Consider the following 11651-nt stretch of genomic DNA (forward strand, 5'->3'; position numbering starts at 1 on the left):
CTAGACCCAACAGGTTAATTTGCAGAGAAAATACATGTTTTAGGGAAGTATTCATACAAATCACATACATATCACTAGACTGTAGTGGAGGCTGGTGGAAGGAGCTGTAGTAGGACGGGCTCATTGTAATGTCTGGAATGGAATCAGTGGAATGGTATCAAACAGATCAAACATATGGAAACCTCCGTTCCATTGATTCCTTTCCAGCCATCACAACGAGCCCATCCTCCTATAGCTCCTCTCACCAGCCTCCAATGCTAGACTGAAAAAAAACTATATTTTACTGAAGTAGCTCACCTATGAGTAATCAATGCTATGTTCTGTAGTAAATGTAACTTTCAGGAACGATCAGGGGAAGATGACACGCATGGTGTTGAAGCAATGTGGGTAGAAGAGGAATATTGGGACAGGGACACAGAAAGGTGGATTTCTGAGGAGGAATAGAGGGGTAAAAAGAGGAAGAAGAGGTTGAAAAGAGTGAGGAAAGTAGAGGTTGGATTTGAATTTGAGGAAAATGGCGATAAAAGTAGAGATAGGTCGTCAAAGAAGATTGGTGTCAAGTGCAAACAGAGTGAACCGTGCTCCAGACCCAGTTCTGGAGGTGAAATGGAAATGAACGAGGACGAGTTATGTGAGGTGGAAGGTGTGGGGAAGAGCTCAGAGCCTGAGCCTGGCATTGATGGACATGATAAAAAAGAATCTGGTCCAGTAGGAGTGACTCTTTTGGAGAAAATGGATCTTTGCCTTTTGGAGGATCCATTTGTGGTTTCAGGGTAGGTTGGAAAGAAGTTTGTTTGTGTTTGTATGCTACTTTTCTCCGTTTTCCAATTTTTTGGACATTAGTCCAATTCTCCTTGATTCCACCACTGTTAGATTCAAGATCACCATCAGCGTCCGCTTCCGCCATCTTTTTTGTGATATTTGTTTGTGTTTCTTCGGACCTGAGGGAGCGGAAGCTCCGTGTCACGCAACTTGGGTCAAGATCTGTTTCTTGCTTTGCGCTAATGAATAGGGCACCATTGAAAGGGGTGATTTCTGGGGTAGTGTTAAGTGTGCAGGTGGAGCAATTGAAGTTGAAGATTCCTGGTGTTTGTGACGCCTGCCGTTTGGTGCGACGCAGACTCAATGGTGAGAGTGGTGAAACAGAGGAGTCACGGTCAGTCCTTTTGAGTTTTGAGTCTGAGTTTTTACCTGTGATGGATTTGGATTTCTGAACTTTAAATATTATTAATAATTAGTTATAATAGAGCCCTGAGGGGTGCTACATCAGAGGTTAATGGTTAATTGTAGGGGGAAGGTATATGGTGGGTGCCATTAAGCTTGGAATGTACTGAGTGTAGAGAAAGCGATCACATGTGGCAGGTATTGATAAGGGGAGAGAGCCATGGATTAGTGATGAAGGGGGTTGAGGTCAGGTCAGGTCACGTTAAGGGAGAAAGAAAAGTGTATTGCCGTATCACTTAGTTTCCTGCCTAGCAATACAAATACCATGACTCTCTCCAATACAACCCAAAATTGCAGAGTTATGTGCATCCTTTCAAGCACACCCTCCTCATTAACCTGTGGTGAGTTATTCACAATTTTAGATGAAGAAATAAGGTTTTATATGTAAGATGGTTAAATAAAGAGCAAAATTGTTGATTATTATTATACACTGCTCAAAAAAATAAAGGGAACACTTAAACAACACAATGTAACTCCAAGTCAATCACACTTCTGTGAAATCAAACTGTCCACTTAGGAAGCAACACTGATTGACAATAAATTCCACATGCTGTTGTGCAAATGGTATAGACAACAGGTGGAAATTATAGGCAATTAGCAAGACACCCCCAATAAAGGAGTGGTTCTGCAGGTGGGGACCACAGACCACTTCTCAGTTCCTATGCTTCGTGGCTGATGTTATGGTCACTTTTTAATGCTGGCGGTGCTTTCACTCTTGTGGTAGCATGAGACGGAGTCTACAACCCACACAAGTGGGTCAGGTAGTGCAGCTCATCCAGGATGGCACATCAATGCGAGCTGTGGCAAGAAGGTTTGCTGTGTCTGTCAGCGTAGTGTCCAGAGCATGGAGGCGCTACCAGGAGACAGGCCAGTACATCAGGAGACGTGGAGGAGGCCGTAGGAGGGCAACAACCCAGCAGCAGGACCACTACCTCCGCCTTTGTGCAAGGAGGAGCAGGAGAAGCTCTGCCAGAGCCCTGCAAAATGACCTCCAGCAGGCCACAAATGTGCATGTGTCTGCTCAAACGGTCAGAAACAGACTCCATGAGGGTGGTATGAGGGCCCGACGTCCAGAGGTGGGAGTTGTGCTTACAGCCCAACACCGTGCAGGACGTTTGGCATTTGCCAGAGAACACCAAGATTGGCAAATTCGCCACTGGCGCCCTGTGCTCTTCACAGATGAAAGCAGGTTCACACTGAGCACATGTGACAGACGTGACAGAGTCTGGAGACGCCGTGGAGAACGTTCTGCTGCCTGCAACATCCTCCAGCATGACCGGTTTGGCGGTGGGTCAGTCATGGTGTGGGGTGGCATTTCTTTGGGGGGCCGCACAGCCCTCCATGTGCTCGCCAGAGGTAGCCTGACTGCCATTAGGTACCGAGATGAGATCCTCAGACCCCTTGTGAGACCATATGCTGGTGCGGTTGGCCCTGGGTTCCTCCTAATGCAAGACAATGCTAGACCTCATGTGGCTGGAGTGTGTCAGCAGTTCCTGCAAGAGGAAGGCATTGATGCTATGGACTGGCCCGCCCGTTCCCCAGACCTGAATCCAATTGAGCACATCTGGGACATCATGTCTCGCTCCATCCACAGACTGTCCAGGAGTTGGCGGATGCTTTAGTCCAGGTCTGGGAGGAGATCCCTCAGGAGACCATCCGCCACCTCATCAGGAGCATGCCCAGGCATTGTAGGGAGGTCATACAGGCACGTGGAGGCCACACACACTACTGAGCCTCATTTTGACTTGTTTTAAGGACATTACATCAAAGTTGGATCAGCCTGTAGTGTGGTTTTCCACTTTAATTTTGAGTGTGACTCCAAATCCAGACCTCCATTGGTTGATAAATTGGATTTCCATTGATTATTTTTGTGTGATTTTGTTGTCAGCACATTCAACTATGTAAAGAAAAAAGTATTTAATTAGATTATTTCTATCATTCAGATCTAGGATGTGTTGTTTAAGTGTTCCCTTTATTTTTTTGAGCAGTATATTATTACTTGTGCCCTGGTCCTATAATAGCTCTTTGTCACGTCCTACTTTGTTGTGACAAAAACTCACACTCATTCTTATGTTTAATAAATGTATCGTACTGTATAGTGTGTGTGTGTGTGTGTGTGTCAGGCTTACAATAAACGCAAAAAAAACAACATTTGAGAGTGAACTGACCCTTGTGCTGGAGGGGGTACGCAGCTGGAGGTTGAATGATAAAGGGGTACGGGACAATAAAAAGTTTGGGAACCACTGCTTGAATAGGACATACCAGAGGGGGGCATTGTTTACTAGGCTGCCTATATTATTTGGATCATCTGATTACCACTAGTGTTTGTCATACATTGAGTTTGTTGGCAGACCAGTGGAGGCCTTTTCATAAAGAGATGTACGTATAGCATTTATAGAATGGCATGTATTTCTAAGTAGCAGCAATATCAGCCAGGGAAACTAACTGTTCTCACTGATAGAACATTCAGATTTTTCTGCCTGACTGTGGCGCCTTTACCACTGGTGGTAACCAGTTGCACAACTGAATAACAGCTGCTATGTTATTCTAGCTGACATACTGATGTTGTGTTGATGTGATCATACACTACTCATTGTTCAGATTTAAACCCTAATGTCTGCACAGACCCATGGTCCCAAGCCTGTTCCCAAGCCAAAAATCACTTTCAGTATCAATCATTGAAAATGCTTTTAAATCAAGTGGTATGAATGAAACTGCCCACCAAGTTGATGTTTGTGCCTCTGCCTCCACCAGGTTGTGGTGCTGTGGGTGGGCACCCATAATCACGGTCACACTGCAGAACAGATCTGTGGAGGCATTATGGCCATAGTCCAACTCATCAAGGACAAGCTGCCGAAGGCTTACACTCTTGTACTGGTGGGTTTTTCTTCCTCTTTTCTACCACGTGACTTAAACCATTGTAATGGGAAAGGTTTGATTAATAATTTTCCTGTATTTGATTTACTGTTACTAAGTACTGATGTTCCTTCCTTTGACCTGTTTAACTGCCTGAATCAAATGTCTGCCAGTGTTGAATGTTATGGTTAAAGTTTGCTGAAAGACTTTGCAGAGGACACACTGATAATGTATCTGTGACACTGTGATTCTGTAGCAGCTGATGTTGTGACTTCCTACAAGCCTCTCGGGCTGGTGTTTACTCAACACTCGGTGCTGTGGGACTAATATATAAGTTCCCTCTCAGAGAAGTCTGTTAGACATTTCTCTTGGCTTCTGCTCTGGAGATGTTCTCCCTGAATTCTTGTAATAAACTGAAATAATTTAAATTAATGTGATTGACTGCTCTCCCTTTTATTCACTTGGAAAATCCCCTTTACAACCATTAATCTTTATGATAACCCAAACCTAAATGATGAACTGCATGCTTTATGGACTCCATTATCATTGCTAACTATATTGGCACGTTTGTCCTTTCTAGCATGACAACAATGTGACTATCATGCACATGAGGTTGGTGGGACCTTAATTGGGGAGAATGGGCTTGTGGTAATTGTTGAAGCTGAATCAGTTGAATGGTATCAAACACATGGTTTTCAGGTGTTTGATGCCATTCCGGACGTTATTGTGAGCTCTTCACCCCTCAGAAACTTCCTGTGCTATCATGTATGCTGCCCAGGGGTAAGATGCCCAACCCCCTTCGGGAGAGAAACGCCCAGGTCAACAAGCTGGTCCAGGAGGACGTGTCCTCCCCCCAATGCCTCCCTAATCAACAAGGACCCTGGCTTTGTGCACTCGGACGGCAGCATCTCCCACCAGGACCTGTATGACTTCCTCCACCTCACCCCTCAGGGCTACCAGGCTGTGTGCCAGCCGCTACACGCCCACCTCAATGGCCTGCTGGAGAAACAGGCTGAAAACTGAAGACCAACTGATGGAGAACTGATGGCCAATGACCCAATGACCCACTCACTACATCAGAGGTAAAAACCCTGGTCCTGGAGAGCCACAAGAGTACAGGCTTTTAGCACATTCACTGCTTTTAGAACACTTTTTAGTATTTTAGTACAGACTTTTGTTCCAACCCATGATTCAAATAATGATCTAGTCATGATTAGTTGAATAACATTGAATGTTTTGAATGCTGGGCTGGAAGAAAAGCCTGAACTTAAAAGGCTTTCCAGAACCAGGGTTGGTAACCACTGCACTACTCTATTCTATGGGACCATACTGTAACTTACCACCAAAATGGCTGCGTAGAGGACCGCTAAGCACTAATGGGATCAAATATCTGTGTTAGTAGTCAGATTTGACCACTTATCACCATTTGAGATTTGATTGAGCTGTTTTGAGAGATTGTCCTTCTCTTCAGTTTCATTCTGTATTATGGATATGATGCACCAATATGTCAGGATCTGTCTTTTCTGGCTGATAGATACTTTATAAGAGCTTCCCCACAGAAAGGTTAGGATAATCTGAAAAGCCACCATACTAAAGGTTTGTTTTGTTTCCTCTCAAAATATCAACATTTCCTGTCTTTTTCTCCTCACTTTGAAAACATCTACAGTCCTATTGATCTGATTGGTTACTAATAATATCATTTAAAATCCCTCAAATGGTGTCCCATATGTGTTTAGACACAGAGACCATTTAAGGTGATGATGCAAGAAGGCATCACTTGGCCAGTCGGCTCCACTGTTAAAGCATTACTTGTTTCCGGTATCTGTTTACCATCGTTGCTTTTTGTTACTTGTGAAGATTTAGGCTGAATATGTCTTATTTTGGCTGTAGAAATATGGAGAATGAAGGGGAAGGGTATGGTGTCTCTGGAGTGAACGATGAGGGCATTTCAAAGTAGCGCTGAGACTGGTGGGTATTTGGCTTGGATATGATACTGAGTCAGTGTGTATGGATGTGGTGTAACTAGCTTATACTTGTCCTGTACTCTATATTCAAAAGGCAGCCACCCCACGAGACCCAAGACTCCCTATAAAAGGCTGCTTTGACTGTTTGTATATACTGCATGTGTAGGCCTACCAGCCTCCGTACTTGACCATGGTTGTGTTGTTGATGTTGAATGTTGATTGTGTCAAAATGCAATGCATTAAAACCAATAAATGCTTACAGTATGTGTGGACATTGCTTTGTTTGCAGCTTCCAACCACTGAAGTGTGTCTGCATGACAGCTCTGCAAAGAAACGTTTTTAAACCAAAATTATAACATCATTGACCTTTAGCTGTATCTTGTCAAAATATCCAGTGTGTGTGTTCCAGTGTGTGTTTGATTGCTTAATGTACTCAAACTAATGGGTGCAGCGAGAGTACACATGGAACACAACAATGGCGAGATTTATTGTATTGGGATGACCAAACCGTTTTATACCTGCATGTGATGTTGTGAGCACATCCAAGATACTGTACCTGTATGTGTTGAGTTATGCCTGAGCAGAGAACCACAAGAGAGCTGTCTAGTGACACACAGCGCTGTGATGAGACGTTGGACCCACTCTTTTGTATGGTTAGTTGGCAGTGTCAGTTGTCGAGAAGTGTTTGTTTACTAGTTCCACCTTACAGCTTCTAACATGCCCGAAAATGGAAGCTCAAGAGACCAAGTGTAAATATCTGTTTTTAAGTTGGTCTTCAGAGATATCATCGACATGAGGATGAATGATCCAGCCAATCCAGCATAGCGGTGTGGAGCCCAATACCATGACTGATTAATGGAATCCAGCAAGCATCAAACCATTATGCCGTGAAAGAATGTTCATGTCCTGTGATAGTCGATGTGAGATTTGACTCTGTGCAAACAGAACTTCTCTAACCCTTTCACATAAACTGTCATTTATTTTGCTCTAATCTTTTGAATGACGATCTGGGCAGCATATTGACCTATCAGATCAATGACGCTTTTAATTCCTCATTGTTTTGATCATTGTCTTAATGTTTGCCAATGAAACACAATCACAGTGTCTGGCTGACAGTTTCAAGTGGCCTTCAAGTCTTCAGGTGAGCATTCTACTTAATGAACGTTATTTGTTAGTTTGCTCTGAAAGAAAGTATATTTATTGAACATAAGCCATGAAGGCAGAAGAGTGTTTTTCCATAGACATTATAACAAGTCAGTATCATGAAGGACTCTCATCCACCTGTCAGGCTGACTTCACTCATAAATAACACTATGAGGTGTTGTTTTGGCCAACGTCCACTTTTTTCAAAACGCTTGGCAGATATAACAGAATCCACAAGGCAGGTGTAGGTAGGGGCACACGCTTCATAGAACATGGCCCATTTTATCTCAGATTGAGTCACACGTCTATATAAAGGGCTGAAGTAACTGCGGAGGTTAGTTGTTCATTCAGTCATAGCTGTAGAGATTATATTGCACATTCACAAGGATATTGTGGCCAGGGGAATGGGAATAAAGATGCTTTTGCTGTTCTGTGTATTGGCATTCACTGGCCAAGGGCAAGGTAAAGTATTGAACATTCTGTTTGATTTACTGTTGAATGTATTTGGCTTCATAATGTACAGTGAGTTATAGCAGGTTACACTTATTACAACTGCTACTGGTGTGCATCATGTGAGGTGTCTGTGAAAGAACTACATTTAGCTCTTAACTCATATGGAGACTTATAGACATCTGCATTTGAATGTTTCTTTCTGATGTTTTGAGCGTTTCATGAAGCGTTGCAGACAGAGATAGCCATCTCATAGTAGTTGCATACAGACATCCATCATACAGACACATCCATCATACAGAAATATGCATCGTAGCTTCTGAGAATAATATCGACGAATACACCGAGACGGTGCCTGAGTTTATCAGGAACTGTACAGGAGATGTTGTACCCACTGTGACTATTAAAACCTACCCTAACCAGAAACCATGGATAGATGGCAGCATTCGTGTAAAACTGAAAGCGCAAACCATGGCAAGGTGACTGGGAACATGGCAGAAAACAAGCAGTCATTTCCTCCACAAGGCAATCAAACAGGCAACATGTCAGTATAGAGACAAAGTGGAGTCGCAATTCAACGGCTCAGACACGAGACGTATGTCGCAGGGTCTACAGACAATCACAGACTACAAAAGGAAAACCATCCACGTCGCCGACGTTGACGTTTTGCTTCCAGACAAGCTAAACCCCTTCTTTGTCCACTTTGAGGATAACACAGTGCCTGCTAACAAGGACTGTGGGTTCTCCTTCTCTGTGGCCGACGTGAATAAGACATTAAAACGTTTAAACCCTCGCAAGGCTGCTGGCTCAGACGGCATCCCTAGCCGCGTCCTCAGAGCTTGCGCAGACCAGCTGGCTGGTGTGTTTACGGACATATTCAATCTCTCCCTATCCCAGTCTGCTTTCCCCACATTCTTCAAGATGGCCACTATTGTTCCTGTGCCCAAGAATGCAAAGGTAACTGAACAAAATGACGATCCCCCGTAGCACTCACTTCTATCATCATGAAGTGCTTTGAGAGACTAGTCAAGAATCTTATCACATCTACCTTACCTGCCACCCTAGACCCATTTCAATTTGCTTACCACCCCAATAGGTCCACAGATGATGCAATCGCCATCACACTGCACATTGCCCTATCCCATATGGACAAGAGGAATGTCTATATAAGAATGCTGTTCATTGACTACAGCTCAGCATTAAACACCATAGTACCCTCCAAGCTCATCATTAAGCTCGAGGCCCTGGGTCTGAACCCTGCCCTGTGCAATTGGGCCCTGGATTTCCTGACGGGCCATCCCCAGGTGGTGAAGGTAGGAAACAACACCTCCACTATGCTGATTCTCAACACTGGGGCCCCATAATGATGCGTGCTCAGCCTCCTCCTGTAGTCCCTATTTACCCATGACTGCGTGGCCAATTACGCCTCCAACTCAATCATCAAGTTTGCAGACATCACAAAAGTAGTAGGCTTGATTACCAACAATGATGAAACAGCCTAGAGGGAGGAGTTGAGGGCTCTGGGAGTGTGGTGCCAGGAAAATACCCTCTCACTCAACATCAACAAAACAAAGGAGATGATCGTGGACTTCAGGAAACAGCAGAGGGAGCACCCCCCTATCCACATCGACGGGACCACAGTGGAAAAGGTGGAAAGTTTCAAGTTCCTCGGCGTACACATCACTGGCAAACTGAAATGGTCCACCCACACAGACGGTGTGGTTCTGAAGAAGGCGCAACAGCGCCTCTTCAACCTCAGGAGGCTGAAGAAATTTGGCTTGTCACCTAAAACCCTCACAAACTTTTACAGATGCACAATTGAGAGCATCCTGTCGGACTGTATCACTCCCTGGTACGGCAACTGCACCGCCCATAACTGCAAGGCTCTCCAGAGGGTGGTGCGGTCTGCACAACGCATCACCGGGGTCAAACTACCTGCCCTCCAGCACACCTACAGCACCTGTCAGGAAGGCCAAAAAGATAATCAAGGACAACAACCACCCGAGCCATTGCCTGTTCACCCCGCTATCATCCAGAAGTCGAGGTCAGTACAGGTGCATCCTAGCTGGTGACCGAGAGACTGAAAAACAGCTTCTATCTCAAGGCCATCAGACTATTAAATAGCCATCACTAGCACAGAGAGGCTGCTGCCTATATACACAGACTTGAAATCACTGGCCACTTTAATAAATGTAACACTAGTCACTTTTAGTTTACATATCTTGCATTACTCATCTTCTATGTATGTACTGTATTCTATACTTTTCTATTATATATTTTTCTATGCCGCGCTGACGTTGCTCATCCATATATTTATATATTCTTAATTCCCTTTACTTAGATTTGTGTGTATCGGGTAAATGTTGTGAAATCGTTAGATATTACTTGTTAGATATTACTGCACTGTCGGAGCTAGAAGCACAAGAATTTCGCAACACCTGCAATAATATCTGCTAAACACGTGTATGTGACCAATTTGATTTGATTAGATACACATCCATCATACAGATTCATCAATCATTTAAAAATATCCATCATACTTACTGTACATATCCATTAGGATCAACCTCTCTCTCTCATTCTCTCTACAAAGCGATTCCTGAAACTGATGTACAACGTTCAGGTGTCAGTGAAGCTACAGGTACAGTGGAGGACCCAGGGAGAGTTGAAGACCAGATCAACCCCCACAGACACCATGACAGACTGTGTGACTGTAAGGGTGAGTGATTACGAAGTCATTGCTATTTGTCCAGTATGTATATTTTAGGGGATACAGTAGTTTGTGATTTTATTTTTTACAATTGTAGCCTACTTGTCAGTCTGTTTCTGACAGCCCATGATAGTAATATTTTTGGATGTCAAATAGTTGGCAGAAACTGAATGGCACTCAGGCTAATACAGCAGTTTGCTTTGTGTCACTCAGGGAGGAGGAGAGAGGGTTTGAGTGGAGGCTGCCTCTGCCAGGAGTCTGCCAAATCCTACCGCAAGCCCAGGAAGGCCTGTAAGTAGCCCTGTGTTTCTGTAACACTAACAGCAGTACATTGAAGAGTTACTACAATGCTTGTTACAGTGGAATCTCTCAAAGTCACCAATCTGTGTATCTCTCTCCCATCCCATCCTCTCTGACTTATACAAAATCCAGTTGTGGCAATGTGCCGAAGGAAAGGATTCCAGAATCAGTGGAAATGCCAGAAGATCATGGAAAGGGTAGAAAGGTCAAAGGGTGACTTAGGCAAAAACTTCATGAGTATTCCAATTTAAAGAGTTGACATTTAATAACTTCTTTATAAACCTTGTGACCATGTTTTGTAATCTCATGTTGCTCGCTCAAGAACCATGACTCGTTTTTTTTTATAAAAAAATATTATATAATTATACTCCTTTGAAATACACATTTTTATAACAAGTTTCACTATGTGTGTGGATTAATTTCCAGTGTATTATTTTATCATTTTATCATTAGATTTAATATTTCCTTTTGCGTGTTTTGTGCCACTCGAAATCCCCCTGTTACTGCTTCATTAAATCAAACATTTCTTCACAGCGATTTTGCCGATAAAGAAATCACCCAAGATTGCACCATTCAGTAGGACATGGGTGAAAGACAAAGATTAATTTAAGACAATAATTAATGAAGAGGAAAAATAAACATAAGACACAACCCTTGTTTTACATAAACGCCAGCTAAATGTATTATCGTTTTGAAACATTTTACCTTTAAGGTATTTATAAGGTAAATAAACCTGAATTTGTACTTGAACTACAGAGTTTGTATACATGATCAAATGCAGAACACAGAAAGGCACTCAGTGAATGGACTTCCAGGCAATATTTACAGTCACAAGGGCAGTGAATATCTAAGAACATTGAATTCAAAACAGAAATAGGCAGCTCAGTTGAGCAGTGGATGTTTGCCCCTTGAATTACCATGTTTGTCGACCAGTTTTCAAGATTTGTATTTTTTTAAAGAATATCAGTTTATAGAGATGATTGACATAAAAACACATTGTGAGG

At 43.2% G+C, this 11651-nt stretch overlaps 1 long non-coding RNA gene and 1 pseudogene across 1 annotated transcript; both read left to right on the top strand.

The window, feature by feature from the left end:
* The first annotated feature begins 606 nt into the window (after positions 1 to 606).
* Positions 607 to 5375, top strand: LOC106578657 (platelet-activating factor acetylhydrolase IB subunit alpha1-like; annotated as a pseudogene).
* Positions 5376 to 7490: 2115 nt separating this feature from the next.
* On the top strand, positions 7491 to 11049 carry LOC106578929 (uncharacterized). Its single transcript, XR_014380412.1, has 4 exons — positions 7491 to 7649; positions 10231 to 10356; positions 10561 to 10638; positions 10780 to 11049. It is a non-coding gene; the product is annotated as an uncharacterized LOC106578929 (long non-coding RNA).
* Positions 11050 to 11651: the final 602 nt, after the last annotated feature.

Source organism: Salmo salar, chromosome 02 (assembly GCF_965601325.2).
Source record: "Salmo salar chromosome 02, fSalSal1, whole genome shotgun sequence".
Taxonomy (NCBI): Eukaryota; Metazoa; Chordata; class Actinopteri; order Salmoniformes; family Salmonidae; genus Salmo; species Salmo salar.